Source organism: Coenobita brevimanus, chromosome 57 (assembly GCF_032717465.1).
Source record: "Coenobita brevimanus isolate Jiangsu-jjx chromosome 57, ASM3271746v2, whole genome shotgun sequence".
Taxonomy (NCBI): domain Eukaryota; kingdom Metazoa; phylum Arthropoda; class Malacostraca; order Decapoda; family Coenobitidae; genus Coenobita; species Coenobita brevimanus.
In genome coordinates this window covers 48,479,376-48,500,416 of record NC_137010.1, presented here as the reverse complement: position 1 = coordinate 48,500,416, position 21,041 = coordinate 48,479,376, and the positions used below count along the sequence as shown (strand labels likewise).

The following is a 21,041-nucleotide window of genomic DNA, read 5'->3' as shown; positions in this document are numbered from 1 at the left end:
ACGTTTCCCTGGAGGGTCCACAGGCCGTACCGCAGTGATAGGACAGGTTAAGGTAATAAGGTTGTGATCAGAGGAGCCCAACGGAGAGAAAAGATTAACAGAGTAAGCAGAAGGATTAGTTGTGAGGAAGAGGTCAAGTATGTTGGAGCTCTCTCCAAGGCGGTCAGGGATACGGGTAGGGTGCTGTACAAGCTGCTCTAGGTCATTAAGGATAAAAATGATGTAGGCTTGTTCACCAGGTGGATCCGTGAAAGGAGAGGAGAGCCAAAGGTGGTGGTGAACATTGAAATCTCCAAGAATGGAGATTTCAGAGAAAGGAGAAATGGACAGAATGTGTTCCATCGTAGAAGTAAGATAGTCGAAGAATTTTTGATAGTCAGTAGAATTAGGGGATAAGTAAACAGCACAGATATATTTAGTCAGAGAATGACAGGAAAGCCGAAGCCAGAGTGTGGAGAATTCAGAAGAATCAAGTTCAGGAACACGAGAGCAAGATAAGTCGTTGCGTATGTATACACAACAGCCACCTTTGGCTTTGAACCACAGTCAAGGGCAAGTTGTAGGACGTGAGAAAACATAAGCAATGCATCCGTAGTGTTCAGTCGTCTGATATGCAACCTGATTAGATTGAAGCAGACCAGAATATTTCAGAAACTCTGATAGATGAGAAGAAACGAGATGCTCAAAAAATTTTGACTGAATGGGCGTAACAGAGATAGGCCAATAATTAGCAACATACAGTGAAGATGAACCTCTGGAATAGCAGGGATGTTAGCAACTCACCAACAAGAAGGAAACGATCCAGAACTTACGAGAATCTTGAATACTGCACTCAGTCTGGAAGCTCATTCAGCGGCCTCTCAACTTCCTTAGATCGGAGCAGTCTTAAAGAGCAATGGATTAGCTTCCTGGCAATGTAGAGCGACTGAGTTTGGAGTCAAAAGACAACGGCAAATCAGCCTTACTGTTTTGATCACCCACTAGCAGGCCTCCAGAGTCAAGCAAAGGAGGCAGGGATGAAGACACCCCGAAGACAGCTAACTTCAGAGTGGACCACCATTTGTGTGGTTCAGAAGCGTTCAGCAACGTTTCGGATGTAGGGATGACAGTGCATTAAAAACTATTGGAACAAGGTCAAGGCAGTAAAGGGGCATTTAATTTCACTTCTACATTCTTTTTTTTTTTTTTTTTTTTTAACTCTAGCACATGCCATTATGATGCGGCATAAGCACCCACACAAAAGTTTCATGATAATGGTCTACCTATTAACCAACCACGTAGCACACAAATACATGAAATATATATATATATATATATATATATATATATATATATATATATATATATATATATATATATATATATATATATATCATCATCAGCAGCAGCAGCAGTTTGAGTATCCACTGCAGGACCAGCCTATCCCGACCAAAGTCGGGACGATACAGCCAATATATCTCTACCAAGTGGCTTAGGCTGTCTGGTAGAGATTGTATGTAGGGTGAGAAGTGCTTGTTAGAGTAATTGTAGTGTTGGATGGCTTTGGCTGTGTGTGTAGTCTGTGAACCAAGTGTAATCGGCCCGCGCAAGCCGACTGGGTGCAAGCATACTTTATAGTAAGCGACACTGGTTCAACCACAGCACCCCTTGTGTTCACCAGTGCAGTACATGGCCGGGTGAACACTCCCAAAGTTTATTACCCTGGTGAGGTGCGAACCCTAGCTCACCCGTGTACGAGACGCACACTCTACCGCTGTACCACAGAGGCTTCATATATAATATCATCATCATCATCCGCTTGAGTATCCACTGCAGGACCGGCCTCTCCCAACCGAAGCGGGGACGACGCAGCTAATGTATCTCTACCAAGTGGCTTAGGCTGTCTGGTAGAGACTGTATGTAGGGTGTGAAGTGCTTGTAAATGTAATTGTAGTGATGGAGTGGCTTTGGATGTGTGTGTAGTCTGTGAACCAAGTGTAATCGGCCCGCACAAGCCGACTGGGTGCAAGCATACTTCATAGTATGCGACACTGGTTCGACCACAGCACCCCTGATGTCCGCCAATCAGTACGTGGCCAGGAGCACCGTCCTAAAGGTTTTTACCCTGGCGGGGTGCGAACCCTCGCTCTCCAGTGTACGAAAACGCACACTCTACCACTGTACCACAGAGACTCCTCCATATATATATATATATATATATATATATATATAGATAGATAGATAGATAGATAGATAGGGATGAGATTGAGATTACACGTTATTTTACTGCCTCGACCTTATTTCAGTGGTGTTTGGCGCACTGCTATCGCTGCATCTTTATACATTTCATGGTGTTTCTGTACTTATTAATATTAAAACTGATCTCATTGGGATCATTAAGTTTGTGTCTCTGTGTAACTCTCTCAATGTGTATCACACATTTTTACAGATCCGGTCAGCACGAAAGAATACTTTATAGCAGACATCACCTATGACAATGTAAGTACTGAGTCAAAAAGCTTTTGTATTCTATCCAAAACCTGGTGATTTTGTCAGAGAAATCCTAAGACGAATGAACAAAAAAAAAATCCGCTACAAACACACCAACTGTATATATTTTATTAAAGTGAACTCCGGACGATGTGTTTGTAAGGAACTGGTAGCAGTCTAGGGTTACAAATTATTACAAGTTAATCCTTTCTCTTGTACATACTTCATTCAAAGAGCTTTATCAACTTAATGTCAAACAATTTTGTTCAACTGAAAATAAATGTAGTATCCAAAGGTCATGTGAAAAGTAATAATCCCAAAGACGTACTGAAACAGGATTATTATTAATACTCGGTTGGCCCAAACCACTTCATTTATCCAGTATTACAATTTTTGTCGGTAAATCCAGAAACATCTGGATTATCATTCGCCACTTTTATGGCTTATTGATTTTATTAATGTTAATACCAGTTTCTGGCAAGGTGATATTTGTGCAAACTTATCACAGCAAAGTATCAAGTGTCTGAAGCATGTAAGGAGATAGTAACCCTTCACCGTGAGAGAGCTTCCCTAGGCTAAAGGAAGTTGTCTGTAGAGAACATGCAATGGAATATGTACCATGGTACTGAAGAAGTTAATGAACACTTTCTAAACCACTCGCTACGAGAGGTCTTCGCAAGTTAAATATCATCGTCGTTCGGTAGACATAAATGAAAAGCGGGCCACCACAGTAGAAGAATTACTCACCGGTGTGAGTCATTGTTTACTCCTTTGGTGGTAATGAACCAACAATCCACTTAATAAAAGACAAGCACAGGCAAACGTTCTTTTCTGCAGTAACATCAGTCGAAAAGAGTACTGTCATGTTCACGATCCACTCAGAACCTATTTGAAACAGGTAGTCAAAGGCCATTCCCCGCCTATCACTGATTCCCTTCAGTTTGTTATTTCTCAGAGGTGTTGCGTCTCTCTCTACTATCGCTATTACACTAGTAATTGCTAGTCTGAACCCTCTGCCTGCACCCCTCTCCCCTTACAGTATAGCGGACACACCACACTCATCTAGTTACTTGCACCATTTTTCTATTCCAAGGGTAAATCAGTATTCTCGATCTTTCCTGTACACAACTGGCAACTCTGTCATTGTTTTCCTTAGTCTGCCATTCGCTGTTCTAATGACAGCTAGGTATTAAACGCATTCAGTCTAGGCATCTAGAAATGAAAAAAAGAAGAAAAGGTTTAATTAACATATTTACTTTTCAGCCTTCTTTGGAAAGGATATTCTCTGAGTGGGAGAAATGTTACTCGGTTCCCACCTTTATTTCATTCATTCGTATAAAACAAAATAGTTTTGGTCTGGAATATGCTCTTAGTAAATTGAAATCACATTTCCTCTCCGGAAAGTGCACAGGAAGCGGCTGAAACAGTAGTAAACTTGTACCAATGTACAATACCTGTGTATAAATAGCAAGGAAGTTCAGAATACGAGTGTATGACTTTTCATTCAATGGACCATGCCTGTGAAAATTGTCTGTGGACCACATAAAGGTGTGCTTAAAGTGGCTTTGAAACGCTACCGCTTCAAAGATATATTTGCCACATTACACGTCAGTGTTCTATTATCGACAAAGACTACATAAGTAGCATACGTGTGCCACATGCAGAAACACAGTGTGATGAAATACGTACCAGGAAACATCTTCAGCTGACAATAGTATGTCAGCTCTGTCATAAGGAAGAGGTGCCAGCAAGACCCTTAAGTTGACAATAATGTAACCAGCTGTGTCTTTTTCTGGCCAGGAGAAGGTGATTTGGAGTGTGCGAGAGGGAGAGGGATGGAAGGGTGTGGCTGGGCTGGTGATGTCTGATATGAAGGTGTTCAAAGTCACATCACGCCCTTCGCACATCACACTCGACTCCAAAAGATGGACCCATGGCGATTGGCACGATGATGCTTCTATTCAGGTAAAGGCAGAGCGGGGTGATTTATATTAACTTTTGGAGGAACTGGGAAAGGATAAATGTGTGTGTGTGTGTGTGTGTGTGTGTGTGTGTGTGTGTGTGTGTGTGTGTGTGTGTGTGTGTGTGTGTGTGTGTGTGTGTGTGTGTGTGTGTGTGCGCGAGGGAGAGAGAGACGGGGGAGGGGAGATGAATGAGACAGACAGGAGAAAGAGGATAATTGAGACGTAAAGAATATGGCAAAATCCCATTACCAAAGAGAGTTAGTTATAGGATGAATACATAAGAAAGTGGAAACAAGAAGGGCAAATAAAGTTAAACAGTGAAAGAAGGAACAGCAAAATATAAGACATAGAACGGAGTTTAAAAGAAGGGGCTAGAAAACAATAAAGGTGAAGGTTAAGATCTAAAAACAATCAGTGTTTGAGAAATGAGAATCGTAAAAAAGAAAAAAAAAAAATCTTGACTCCCAAATCTTGTACAGTAATAACACAGATTACATAGGAATGTAAAAAAATGTAAAATCTTTTACGTTTCATTTTTCTTCGATAAAAGATTAGAGAGTAACAGTATCTTGACAAAAAAAAAAAAAAAAAAATAGGTTTTAAATAACATCAGAAGAAAAAAAAAGTTTAATTATCCATTTCAGAGTTGTATCCAGACACTCGTTTATTCATTCAGGTGTTTGTTTATTTCCCTTCATTCTACTCATTCATTCCACTTCTTCAACCATCAACCACTTCAGCCTCACATCCATCAGATAAATCATGTATTTCTTCATCCATCAACTAATCAGTTAGTCTCACCAAACAGTAGGCATTTTCATCCATCAACTGTCTATCTTTTGTCCCTCATCCAGTCAGTTAACCAACCGGTCATTTCATTAAGCAGTCCATCCATCAGTCAATCCATCTTCCCTCATCCTTCGAACAGTTCATCCATACCGTCAACCGCCAAACACTGCATCCATTTCTTCATACATCAACCTGTCCAACCATTCCTTCACCTGTCCATCAGTCCATTCATTCGTTCATCCATCATTCAGTCCATTCATTCTTCTTTCCATCAATCAAACCATCCATTCCTTTCTTCCACCAATAAATCTATCTCATCCTCTATCCATCAGTCAGTTCATCCATTCCTTTACCCATCAGTCATTCCATTCATTCCTTCATTCACCAGATAATCCATCCACTTTTTCCATTCATCAACTCAGTCATCCATCTAGCCACACGCTGTCCCCTTCTCCCATCTCTGTGTCTACCTCAACAGACCCTGGAGCTGTTCGACTTGTCCATCTCAGTCAACTCAGACTTCATCCTATCCTGGGCACAACAGCTGAAGTGTAATATTCCTTGTCCAATATCCTATGCTGGTGAGTGGACTGTTTCTTCTTCTTCTTCTTCTTCTTCGTTTTTTCTTATTTTAATACTATGTCTCATCTTCATAAACCTTTGCAAATGGTCAACAGTTGCGTAGGAATTAACTTTCTCAGGAAATAAAAATGGGATCAAACACTTAATACATTATTAGTTAAGCTGTTGTCAAGGTAAGTAATGTTGACTGATGGTACTGTACCTTGAATTAAAATGAAGTAACTGTGCTGAAGAGATTATTGAATATTATCTGACTCCTTCACCATGACAGGTTCACCCTCAGCTAAGTAGACTCGTGTGGTGGTATCGACGTCATTATCATCGTCACACAAACGATTATTCCAGAATGAATGAGGTTTCCTTACAGTACTATAGGCTAACTGCTTGAAGGCTAAAAACAAGGCTCGCCTTCCCACGAACGTGTTCAGCGGGCTAGAAGGCACGTTCGAATAGAACTCGTCTAGTACAGTAACCATGTTCGTAAAAAAAAAAAAAAAAAAAATATATATATATATATATATATATATATATATATATATAAAACCTATCTCTCAATTGGGGTGGTTTTCTTGACGCTTGGTGGTTCCAGCCATGTTTTCTGGTAGTGCCACGACAGTTTTGTTTGTATATTTTTCCACTTTAAAAGTTATAAAAACATTTTACAGGCTTAAATCGATAACTTGAGAAAAGTGACTTGAGATACCTGGCACATGTACCTGAAGGGTAAGTGTCACGCCAGTTAACCCTAAGATATAATTGAGGTATAACAACGAAAAAAAAAAAAAAAAGGCTGAGAAAAGAGAGTTTCCCTTCAGGAAATGTTAAAAGGCGTCACACGACTTAATGGTCTGTAATATTCATCCCAAACTTGAACATACTCTAACGTGTGCTATGGTGCCGGACAATAAAAATGACGGGAAAAGAATAGTATACATCCCGATTCTTTAATCAGATGGAATATCATCACATACAAAGTATCTTTCATCAAGAAATCATCATAACAGGGGAAAATATCTTTAGGGAACTTTGGAAAGATTACAATAAAGAAGAAAGCTTAGGTTTAAGCCATTTGACTACACGAGGGTACCGTCCTAGTTCTTCCTAAGACCCACGATGGTCGCATTAAATCCAGGTCTCCAGTTGAACTGCTGGGTAAACAGAGACAAGGGGGAACACGAAATGAGTCCACCAGTATCACCAGTGAGAGAATCTAACATGGATTCTTCCAGTTGCGACTTGGATGTGCTAACCAGTGCACACCGGCTTCCTCAGGATTACCTTATTCAGTAAAACAGATTGTCAATCGACAGCGCAGAGTTCAAGAACCGAGATAGAAATGTTCTGCACCCTCTACCTTCTTTTTCCCTGCTGCCATTACTACCACTACTGAATGACAGAATGAACAACCGGAGGACAGAACGATCGTCAGTTTAGTTAAGCTACACATGACGATGAATGTCCTACGTAAACATGTTCCTTTAGTAACAAATATAATGAAGTTACAGTTATCACACTCAGGGATTGTCAGCAGAGAGAAACACCACAAAGGAGCAATTGCACTATCTTCCTGTCTATAGCTAGACTCCTTAATCCTGTAAGGGGTGGCCAAAAACGAATTGTCTCCATGTCGCCCTGTCCTTTGCAATTTCCCTGCCCTCCCTACAAAGTACACCCCGTTTCTCATACACCTTTCCGCCCCATTCTCGATCTCCCTCTCCCTCCCCCACCTCCACCTCACTCACATAAACTCTGTTAGTTTGTCTCTCGCTCTCCATCCTCTCCACTCGGCCAAATTACCTCAAGGTATTTCTCCTAACGTTTTCTATCATATTCACATCCATACCACAAGGCTCCATCACTTCATCATTTGCCAGTATCTCTCTCCCTGTAATTCCACATGCTCCTCGCAAATAACTCATTTCCACTGCTCTCATTCTTGTCTTGTGTCCTTCCAATAAGGTCCAAGCTTCTCTTCCATACGTTAGAGTGGGGATGACAGTAGTGTTATGTAGCGACTTTTTACTTCCATGCCCTTCTCTGTTTCTTATCACTGCTTTCAGTGATCCAGCAGCCTTTCTTCCTTGCTGTACCTTTTCAAGCAATTCATCCTCCAAACTTCCATCCTTACTCATCACACCACCCAAGTACTTAAATGCACCCACATTTTCCATTTCCTTTCTATCAAGCCTCATTGTGCATTCAGTGACTTCATTTCTCTTGAAGACCACAACTTTACTCTCCCCTATATTCACCTTTAGATTCCGTTTCTTACATACTCTCTCTGACTTTCGTCTCCGGTTAACAATACAGTATCGTCTCCAGACAACAGAACGGGAAACTTCCAAATGCTACCGTCTCTCATTAGGGCCGCTCCAACATCCACTGCCCTACCTTGTATCTGTTTTGTAACTCCATCCATATACGAATGAAACAACCATCTAGACAAGACACATCCCTGTGTCAGTTCAACAGTCAGGCACTTACGAATATTAATAAAGTCGAAGTGTCCTGGACGTTGATTCAAAAACAATCTTGCGATCAATTCCCGAGCATTTGAAAGATTTATTTTTGCAAGGACAAGGAAAGGAGACAGCTTGATCTTCCTATACCTCATGTTCATCCAGCAGAAACAACTATTTACTACAAGAGGAAAATGAATGGTCTACCTTAGGAGGTTTCATATGCTAATGATTCGATTTGGTTATTGAATGCATGTGGGAGAGAAGTTCGAGAGGCGGAGGGATTGAATGGAAGCAAAGTTAATATTGGTAATGGTAATACTGGTAAAACAAAGGTTATGGTTAGCAGTTCTGAATGCAGATGTATCAGGGAACAGGTATGCGGCCTTTTTTCTGTGCAGGGAGGGGGATGTGAGGAATTCTTTTCTGTGTACAACTTTTATTTTAAAAATTGCAGTGGTGTTAGAGGTTGACCACATGATGTGAGAATTTTTCTGTCGGCGTGTAGGAGTTTTTGGCATGATGATAACAGAATGAAGTGTTGCTTGGGGTGACAACAATATGAAATGCGTGGAGTTGTTACCTGAGGGGTATGCTGAATGCATGACTGCAGGAGATGAAACAACGTGTAGTACTACCGCTGTAATGAGAAGTGGATGGAAGAAGTTTAGGGAACTATTACCTCCCTTTTCTATGAACTGACTCTAGTGGTAAGTACACTGATCACACAGCATGTGTGGTAAGTGTTATGCTGTATGACAGTGAGACATCCAGTGAAAGAAGATAACGCCCTTATTTTTTAAGTTTTCCTTCCCCTTTAGATGCATGGGGAGGTTATCCTTTGCTGAACTGGTATTCTTTAAAACAAATCCTTCTCTTTCTGAGTTGCTCGAAGGGAAAGGCTTCCCCCTCGAGCAGCTGAAATGAATGGAACGACGGAATCATTTGACCCGTCTCTTCAAAAATCCCTTCTCAATTTTTGTGCGTTCTTTTGTAGTTTATTGTCTTAAATTTATTCAAAATATCGATGAATGGTACTGTACAATTTTATTGATACGATTTACAATGATATACTGATTTTTAAAGTGCTATTGTATCTCTTTAAAAGTGTTATCCATTTCGGCTGCGATGTTTAGCAGACGACCTACTACCTCCGACATTCATCCGGTCATATATGATCTCAAGGTAAATAGAGAACATCTGACACTGACAAATCTTATACATTATGGCCAGGGTCACACGAGGACTTTTTCAAGAAATATTTTGCTTGTTAATTTGCCCGGAAAAGGAAACTCTGCAATCAGGGTCACACGAGTGGTTCGGCTCATGTCTTCCAGTTAGAAAAAAAAAAAAAAAGTGAGCGCCGCCGTGCGAGTACTGTATATGAGACGGACGTTAACAAGTGATTCTTACACGTGCTAATAACATCATTAAAGATAATAATATTCCATGAACATAATTTATTATCAAAATAGTGTCATGAGAAGGGAACACCTCTGTGGTGGTGGCGAGAATGGCATTCATGACTGAATACAAGTCAACAGTATGGATGTGGTGGCGACCTCCCACATCTCAAATGTGTTGTGCTTTCATTATCCAGCACGAGATATGTGTATTTTCATGTATTAGTTTAGAAATATAATGCTCCACCAACCCAAATATCAGCAGGATCGGTCGTTTTAGCTTAACAGGGCTACCAACCTGAGCATTTTCCCTTCCCTTTCAAGGGAATCTGTTTGGATACCGATGGAAATCAAAACTCCTTGGACGGGAAGGGAAAGTTTAGGGAAGGGATTATTTGTAAGATAACGACTGTAAGAACCCACTGGAACGCTCAGACTGGAGAATATTGATATCGAATAGTAGAGCATCACTGATCGAGAAAACTGAGTATATATATATATATATATATATATATATATATATATATATATATATATATATATATCATCATCATCATAATCATTAGCCATTACAAGTCCACTGCCGAACAAAGACCTCCCCCAACCTTCTCCACGAACTCCTTGACTGAGCCAATCTTTTGCCAAGTTTTCCCTGCAAAATTCTCTATCTCATCCCTCCACCTCCTGTCTGGCCTTTTTCTGCTACGTTTACAATCTCTTGGTGTCCAGTAAGTCAACCTCTTGCTTCATCGATTATCCCTTATTCTTGCTACATGGCCTGCCCACCTCCATTTCTGTTCTTTTATAACTTCTATAATATCTTTGACTTTAGTCTGCTCTCTCACCCAAGTTGATCTTTTCCTGTCTCTGAATGATATTCCCAACGCTGACCTTTCCATTGCTCTCTGAGAACGAATTAATTGATTTTCCATCGATTTTGTCAGTTTCCAAGTCTCACAACCATACGTCATAGCTAAAATTATACATTCGTTATATAACTTTCGTTTCATACAACTGGCAAGCTTCTTTTCATAATGTCTCTATGTTAACCGAAAGCTTTCCATCCACTTGTAATGTGTCTTTTTATTTCGCTGTCATTATCTTTCGTTAATTTTAGTATTTGTTCCAGGTAATTGTACTCCTCGACTTTTTCAAGAATTTCTCCACGTATTGTGATGACGCTCTTTGGTGTTTGAGGATTAAACATTAGTTTTACTCTGGTTCATTTTTAGTCCTACTTTGAGACTTTCTTTGTTCAGGTCATTTAATATTTCTTGCAATGTCTCTGCTGTTTCTGAGATTAGGACAATGTCATCTGCAAATCTTAAAGGGTTTAGTTTTTCTCCATCTATGTTCACTCCTTTGTTTTCCCAGTCTAGCTTTCTGAAAATACTTTCTAGGCATGCTGTAAATAACTTTGGTGAAATTGTATCACCCTGACGCACGCCCTTCTCAGTCTTAATTTTCTCTGAGTCCTTATGTAATTTAACTGTAGCAGTTCCCTCTTTATATATGTTTTCGAGCAGTTTTACAATGTTCTCATTCACTCCGTGTTCTCGCAATGAATTTATAATTGCTATGTGCTCCACTGAGTCTAAAGCCTTTTCGTAATCAACAAAACCTAAGCACAGTGGTTTATTATATTCTGTAGTTTTCTCAATTAGCTGATTCATTGTATGTTGATGATCGGTGGTTGAATACCCGCTTCGGAATCCTGCCTGTTCACGAGGTTGGTTTTCCTCCAAATTTGTAGTTATTCTGTTCGTAAGGACTTTAGTGAAGAGTTTGTAAATGACTGATAGCAAGCTAATGGGTCGATAGTTGCTAAGGTCTTTTGAGTCACCTTTTTTGTAAAGTAAAATAACTATTGCATTGCACCATGTTTTGGGAATTTTCTTCCTTTTAATACATTGTGTAAATAAGTGGGCAAGCCTAGTTTGTACTTCTACTCCTGCATCCAACAGTAAATCTGCTACTATTCCATCTTCTCCCGGAGCTTTCCCTCTTTTCATATTTTTGAGAGAATTATTTACTTCGTCTGGTGTTACCTCAGGTATTTCACTTGTGTCAACTGAAAAGTTAGCTGTTGGTACTACTGTCTTTGATGCATACAGTTCTTTGTAAAATTCTTCAACTCTCTTCAGCATCTTATCTCTGCATTTAATGGCTTCACCGTTTTTGTCTTTTAGTGATGTAATTTGTTGCTTTCCGAGTGCCATTTTACTTCGGACCTGTTTTAGACTTTTTCCTTTTTTGTTGGTTTCTTTGATTTGATCCATGTTTCTCTTTCTTTTTTCTTCTCTTTGTCTTTTGTTGATAAGCTTATTCAAATCCGCTCGTTCTATTTCATCTTTCAAATGTCTTTTCTGAATACTTCTTGGCTTTGGTTGTATCAGGTTTTCCTACTACCTCTGCTGATTCTCTTAGCACTTTTGTTAGTATGTCATTCTGCTCATCAATGTCACACTCAGCATTACTTAGAGCCTGAAATCTGGTCCTTATTTCCAACTGAAAGGCTGCTTTGTTTTCGTTTACTTTTATTTGGCATATCTTTTTATCTTTAATCACCTTCTTTCTTTCACTTTTGAAATCGAATCTGGCTGTGCAACCCACCATTCTATGGTCACTTCCGTTACTTTCTTTGTTGATAACTGTAACATTTGTGATCGTTATTCTTATTTGCTATAATGAAGTCGATTTCATTCTTTGTTTCTCCATTTGGGCTTCTCCAGGTCCACTTTCTTTTGTGAAAGAATGTGTTCATTATTCTTATGTTAAACATTTCTGCAAAGTTTACCAGCATTTCTCCTCTTTTGTTCCTTTCTCTCACTCCAAATTTTCCCATACATGCTTCTACATTTTTTGATTTTCCAACTTTTGCATTGAAGTCTCCCATGAGTATAGTATAGGTGGTCTTTTCCTCTTCCATAATCTGGGATATGTCATCATAGAATGTTTCAACTTCTTCATCTGAGCTCTGAAAAGTTGGTGCATATACTTGTATTACTTTCAGGGTATATTTTTTGCACTTTCTGATTACAACCACTGCTGCTCTGTCAGATACACTGTTGAATTTAACAATGTCGTCTGCTAGATTTCTGTTAATTAGAAATCCTACATCACTTACACTTTCATTTTCTCTTCCTCTGTAGTACAATAGGTGGCCACTGTCATTGAGCTGAATTTCTTTTTCTTTTCTGTGGGTCTCACTCAAACCTACAATATCCCAACTAATGTTTTCCAGTTCAGTCATTAGGTTATCAAGTTTGTAATCTTCAGTGAGGCTTCTTACATTGTATGCATAGATCTTCATGGATTAAGGGTGTTTTATATTCCAGTCTCTCACTTGTCAACACAGTGCTTACTTACTGTAGGTGGCACACTGCCCGTCAGCACAGGAGGCAGTAGGTTGGACCTTTAGTAGACGATGATCCAACAGGAACCTCCGTCAAATACTTTGCACTAGAACTCATGTTTGGTTGGGAGGATTGTGACAAATAATCTCATCTCCCTGCCACATAGTTTCTGGTGAGCTGTAATTTTTCTGCCACTTTATTCATTATATTCGGTGAAGACGAATATATATATATATATATATATATATATATATATATATATATATATATATATATATATATATATATATATATATATATTGTCACGGGGTTTTTAAAATATCACGGTGTTTTTTAAAATTAAATGCTTATTATTATTTAATTGATATTAATATTCAGTAATATTAAGGAGCAAGGACAATGATTGTCATGCTACATCAAGCAACGATTACTTTACGCTGGCTTGTGCACGATTCTCTAAGAACGAGAATTTATAAACTCTCTCAACAGTACACAGCAGAGACTAATTACTCACAAATGCTGAATTAGTACTGTTAGCCTCTGGAGAAAGTTACTTCACCCCTGACAATAAATAACTAATACTAATAATAATATCAGGTTCTTGCTGATGCTTTAACTCCCAGGTGGCACAACGGATTTTAAGTTAATACAGCAAGACTGGTCTAAGTACCAGTTATGAATAGTAAAACGTCTATGCAAGCTAGGAGCTATGTGGGAAATAAGCTTAATTCGGAGAAATGAAACAAGAGTTTACTTTACATTAAGCTCAAGAAAAAGAACTGTTAAATTTATTGATTACAAAAAATAAATTTAACGTTACATTTCAAATCAAATCAATGAGACCGCACTCACTCACTCACACACAAAAGCTAAATACTTACGCCTAGGAAAAAACACCTTAACTAAACTCTTAAGACTACAAAATACAAAAGGAAATACTATAGTCGATGAATGCTTTGTATCACCCGAAGCTGAACTAAGGATGGGAGTACTGGATAACTGTCTCAGTGGAGTCTGGGTGCTAGCGACCTCTTCTCTCACACTTCTGGAGCACAGGACCTCTCTCCGTCAAAGCCACAACTAGACTGAATTCAAAATACATTGTATGGGCAGGACGCACAAGCCACCGGAAGAAGGCGTGGCTAACGGTTGAGGCAAGCAGGGGCGAACAATAAACAAACAATAGTATCGCTCAGTAGCGCACTTAGTGACGTGCATTAAATCGGTCACTTTTGAACGGTGACGAATGTTTTGAAAAGTATACCCCGAAATGGAGAGAGAAACGGTTAACTGAGCGATACACAGTGAGTTTTCCACTAATAGTTCGTGGCTTCTCACAGAAGGGTAATGTCGCGAATTTGATTCGTGACATTACGCCCCTACAAAATTAAATTTTTTCCTTATGGGAAAAAATTTGTGGATATATATATATATATGTACACATCCTAACTCATTCACACAAGATTCACACTGTGGTGTGTGTGCTATCCTGCTACAGGAGAAAGTCGCAGTCGCCAGTGAGCGAAAAAACCTCGTATTTATGTTAATAGAAGCAAGCTTGAGGGAAAAACTCCGTGACGACGGTGAAAATCCTGTACTCAGGTCAAACTGAGCGAAAAGTCGCTACATTTACACTGACAACTAATTGTTGTGTAGCGTGATGTATGTAATACACGGTGTAGGTGTGACAGTTGTAGTGTAACTGTACCTACGTGTAAAATGACACAGTAAATAATAATATGGCGACGACGAAGGCAGAGGAGAAGAGGTGGCAGCGTGCGGCAGATGATCAGCTGGCCCGCACAGCAAAACTGCTACACCCATTGCTGTACCTGCAAAATCAATTGAGGTGGAGCATCAAAAATGTCAATGAGACAAAAATATTATTAAGTTACAATTACTCTCTCTGCCTAGCAATCAGTACATGCTATGAAAAGTACGCTCTGGCTGAAAAATACAAGTGACAGCCTAAGCTTCGTACATTCGAGGTCGCCATTAATTATAATGCACACGATTAGTGTCGGGCAAGTTGAGAATCCTTGTGCAAACTCGGGTCTTCCATAGCCTCGAACTGCACACGGGTCCTCAACCTGTGCCTTAACCTACAGTACTTATATTAATATCGGGAAGCTGAGAGTCCTTGTGCAAACTCGGGTCTTCCATAGCCTCAAGTCGCCTCTGTGGAGTTCTCACTTCCCCCTTAACCTACAGTACTTATATTAGTATCGGGGAGCTGAGAATCCTTGTGCAAACTTGGGTCTTCCATAGCCTCAAGTCGCCTCTGCGGAATTCTCACTTCCCCCTTAACCTACAGTACTTATATTAGTATCGGGGAGCTGAGAATCCTTGTGCAAACTTGGGTCTTCCATAGCCTCAAGTCGCCTCTCAACTTCCCCCTTAACTTACAGTACATAATATGTATGTACAGGCCCTGGACATAATGTGTCCTGTGGGGCCAATGGGCGAGACGTCAGGTCTGCACCCACTTCACCACTACCCTGTCTCTCAACTGTCTCAGAGATTACGGGTGTGGTTACAAATGGCACAGGAAGGGCAAGTCCCTGATTAGTGGTGATACTTTGGCACACACTGCAGGAACGGACAAAACTATCTATGTCTCGTCCCATCCCTGGCCAGAAAAAGTCAGCTCGAATACGGCCCTGGGTCTTCCTTTTGCCCATGTGACCTCCTGAGGCTGAACAATGACCCCATTCTAACACTGCTTGGCGGTACTTGGCAGGGACGACAAACTGCAGTTGAACCTCGCCCTCGGGTGTTCGTGATTCACGGTAGAGCCGTCCTTGTTTGCGAAGGAACTTGGCTCGACCTCCCCGTGAATACTTTATCACTCGACCCTTTTGTTTGTTCCGCACAGCAGCAAGTGTCGGGTCAGAATGTTGTTCTTGCACAACAAGTTGACTACACATCAGATCTTGCGGCAATTCAATGATCACTGGGGGGACACAGTCTGGAGCCTCAGCCATGGCTCGTGTTACCGCAGCAGCCGAAGTCTGAGTAGCGTCATCATCGGAGCAACTATCCTTGACTCCTTGAATATTTCCTACTATAAGGTCAAATAGAGGCTCTGGCATGACAACTGCAAGTGTCGTACCAGTATAAAATGGAGATGCCACCTGGATACATGCCTCAGGGAACAATCTCACTGATCCATCAATAAGGTTTGCATGGATCTGTCGACCTGTATACTGCTCAGGCCGAACTAGACTCTGCTTGACAGAGCAACCTGAGGAACCATTGTCTCTCAGGACCTTCACAGGAATGCCTCCCACAAACCCTGGCTGAACAAGGAAGGTACTGTCACCTGTGGGAGGGCCTGTGGAGGAAGCAGCTAACCACTCATGAGGCTGCTGAATTGATGCGGCAAACACTGTGCCTTGTGAATTATAAGGAGATGGAACATTGGCCATCTGTGGAGGGGGGTTCACTGTCACTGTGGGACTAGTGAACCGTGGGGAAGTACCCACACTGGTAGGGACGTGACCACCGTGCTGCTGCTGAGGAATGAAGGCTGTGTTCGCTTCCTGCCTCTTTTGAGCTGGTGGTGAAAAAGTTTGTCCCGACGGTCGGTTGCGTGGCTGATACTGCTGCTGGTTAGGGTACTTGTTGTACCTCTTCCACTCAGGTTTCTGAGTGTTTTGCCCCTGGTCCTTCTGCGGTTTGCTTGGACCTTGGCCATTACTCTGAAAACGGCCTTGGTGCTGGGATTCAGTCTGAGACGGCTTCCCAGACTTGGCAGTATCTTTTCTGCTCCAGGTGTTTTGCTTACGAGTTTGATACCCGTATGCAGTAAAGAATGCGTCAGCCTTTTCTGCCATTTGGCTGGCATCTTTCACCTGGCAGATCTTAAGCTGTGCTATGAGCTCAGCAGGCCACGACCTCTCTAGCTGTGTACGCAGCATAAGGTCAATTATCCCCTCACGCGTGGAAGGAGTTTCATCTTTCTCCATCCACTCATTTAAGTAAGCCGTGAGACGATCAAGGAACTGAACAGCTGTCTCCTTGTCTTGGAGACGAGCTCGCATGAACTGAACTTTGGCGTCGTCTAGTGTGAGACCATACGCCTTAATGAGTGCAGCTTTCATCATCTCATATGTGAGATTGTCTCCACGAATTCTGTGGAGAATATCGAGGGCAGGGCCCTCAAATAGGCTAAGAAACTGAAGCCGCTTAGCTGCCTCATCCAGTTGATACATGTCTGCCATGTCCTCAAAACGAGCTATGTACGGCTCGATTCGCTTGCTTTCCTTGTATGAAGGAAGCTTGATGCGTGGGGTCGCCAGGACATGTGCAGGGAGAACGCTCGTGGAGCTTGGACCAACTGCAGCAGACGTGTCTGAAGCCAAGGAATCTCGCTTGAGCTTCAGCACTTCAAGTTCATGTCTCTCGCGTGCTTCTCGCTCGGCACGTTCATGTTCTCGTTCTTTGTCTCGCTGTTCACGCTCGTATTCGCGCTGTTCTCGCTCTTGTACTAGCTCGTGTTCGCGCTGTTGTAGCTCGTATTCGCGCTGTTCTCGCTCGTATTCGCGCTGTTCTCGCTCACGTTCACGAGCATCTTTCTCACGTTCTTGCTCGTAATTAAACCGTGAGAGAACGTAACTCTGTATTTTCTCTGGGTCCGTGAGACCCATATCTTTGGCTTCCTGTACATAAGCACTGGCTGCCATGATGCTAGCTCAATTTACTAAGCAAACCGAAATTGAGTACTGACTGCTTCGCAAACAAATGCTAATAACACAAATAAAGAATACAGACACAAGCTAATGGTGACCAGTCTTATCTAGTTAACTGGCAAAGATTAAAGCAAAAATGCGAATAACTAAGAACTCTCAATAATTAACACAATGGGTACGGCGGCTACCCAGGAGCGAATAAAGTCGTCTGGCGTTACCAAAAATAAACTAGAGTTAAGTACTCTGTTGATTAATAAAGCAAAAATTCAATTGCTAAATCAACGGTAACCACCAGTAAACTTGTGCCTATAAACTTTAATGATAAATTCCTAAATATGAACGAGTGAGCACTATCTCGTGAATAGCTTTATAGCTAGGAGTTAATATCCTGGAATGAGGTCGCCAATTGTCACGGGGTTTTTCTAATTAACACTGGGTTTAAAAAAAAAAATGCTTAAATATTATTTAATTGATATTAATATTCAATAATATTAAGGAGCAAGGACAATGATTGTCTTGCTACATCAAGCAACGATTACTTTACGCTGGCTTGTGCACGATTCTCTAAGAACGAGAATTTATAAACTCTCTCAACAGTACACAGCAGAGACTAATTACTCACAAATGCTGAATTAGTACTGTTAGCCTCTGGAGAAAGTTACTTCACCCCTGACAATAAATAACTAATACTAATAATAATATCAGGTTCTTGCTGATGCTTTAACTCCCAGGTGGCACAACGGATTTTAAGTTAATACAGCAAGACTGGTCTAAGTACCAGTTATGAATAGTAAAACGTCTATGCAAGCTAGGAGCTATGTGGGAAATAAGCTTAATTCGGAGAAATGAAACAAGAGTTTACTTTACATTAAGCTCAAGAAAAAGAACTGTTAAATTTATTGATTACAAAAAATAAATTTAACATTACATTTCAAATCAAATCAATGAGACCGCACTCACTCACTCACACACAAAAGCTAAATACTTACGCCTAGGAAAAAAAACCTTAACTAAACTCTTAAGACTACAAAATACAAAAGGAAATACTATAGTCGATGAATGCTTTGTATCACCTGAAGCTGAACTAAGGATGGGAGTACTGGATAACTGTCTCAGTGGAGTCTGGGTGCTAGCGACCTCTTCTCTCACACTTCTGGAGCACAGGACCTCTCTCCGTCAAAGCCACAACTAGACTGAATTCAAAATACATTGTATGGGCAGGACGCACAAGCCACCGGAAGAAGGCGTGGCTAACGGTTGAGGCAAGCAGGGGCGAACAATAAACAAACAATAGTATCGCTCAGTAGCGCACTTAGTGACGTGCATTAAATCGGTCACTTTTGAACAGTGACGAATGTTTTGAAAAGTATACCCCGAAATGGAGAGAAACGGTTAACTGAGCGATACACAGTGAGTTTTCCACTAATAGTTCGTGGCTTCTCACAAAAGGGTAATGTCGCGAATTTGATTCGTGACATATATATATATATCTGTATGTATGTATGTGTATGTATGTATGTGTATGTATGTATATATATGTATCTATATATATGTTGTTACAGAACAGAGAGAGATAATGAATACTTTAAGTGAGAATACTAAAAATCACTACTGTCCCGTAAAGTTCCAGGTTCAAAACAAAAGAGTTAGGTAAAATTACAAGTTAAAGTTTAATGCTCAAACTAACAACTAAACATTCAGGACTCATAAGGATAATGTAATGGCAAAAAACAGGTTAAATATATGGTTAACTGCAATAGCCTCTATTAACACGAAATTAGCAAGAGTAAATTTATCTAAGTCAGCCTTGATAAAATGAGAAAACCAGATAATGCTCAGTTAATGCAACATATATTATTACAGATACAAAATATTATCAAAAATGACTGACATAAAAACACATGAATCACAATAACCTCAATAGGCCTACGAATCAAAACCTCATGCTATACCGTACAAGGAAAAAATGTAATAACACTTATACTCAAATTACACAGCTGCTAGATGGTTGGAGACTTCCTGAGCACTCACAATAATTACAACTGTACAGGGGAGGACAGAGATGTGAACAAAATGAGGAGCAGATCTTAGTGGCAATTAATGCAGAGACTGAGCTCATTATATAGGGGCCGGCAGAGCTTGATACAACATGTAAGAAGGACGCGCAAATGAAGCCATAGGGGACAAAGAGTTGACAATACTGCTCTGAACAACAGAAAGAACGACTTACTCTACTATAAGGGTAGAAGGGGGGAGTGAGGTAGAACACGCTCGTGATCAAACATGCAGCATACTGTACGTTAGAATTATACAAAGGATGATGAAATCATAGGCTATGTAACAATGTATGTATATATATGTATGTATATATATATATATGTATGTATATATATATATATATATATATATATACATATATATACATATATATATATGTATGTATATATATGTATGTATATATATGTATGTATATATATGTATGTATATATATGTATGTATATATATGTATGTATATATATGTATGTATGTAAGAATATGTATGTATGTATATGTATGTATGTATATATATATGTATGTATGAATGTATATATGTATGTATGTATATATATGCATGTATATATATATGTATGTATGAATGTATATGTATGTATGTATGTATATATATACATATATATACATATACATACATACATATATATGCATATATATATATATATATATATATATATATATATATATATATATATATATATATATATATATATATATATATATATATATATATATATATATATATATATATATATATATATATATATATACATATGTATATATATACATATGTATGTATATATATATATATATATATATATATATATATATATATATATATATATATATAAGGCTCAATCGTTAGAGAGGTGGTCTGCAGTCCTAACGGACCCAGGTTCGAATCCCGGCTGGGGCAGGGAACAGTTTAAGGATTTGAATTTCATTAAATCAGGCTTTACTGATCTACCAGAAGACCCGCCGACATGTCGTAAATATACCCCCGTTAATACCAATACACCAGTCCTATATGAGACAGCCCTAGCATGTATTCAATATGAACGGTGGGTGTTAGCGCCGAAGTGGTGACATGTAGAGGTGTATGGTATGTCGGAGGACTGCTGGGCCTTGATAGCAGGCTGTGAAGCCTATTCCCAGAGTCGGACACATAAAATATATATATATATATATATATATATATATATATATATATATATATATATATATATATATATATATACAGTATATATAATGTATTGCATGAGATTTGGCATAAGAG

At 39.8% G+C, this 21,041-nt stretch overlaps 1 pseudogene; it reads left to right on the top strand.

Annotated features, from left to right (window-relative positions):
- The window catches only part of LOC145401986 (maltase-glucoamylase-like), a 426,725-nt pseudogene that overhangs the window by 77,666 nt on the left and 328,018 nt on the right, over positions 1-21,041 (top strand).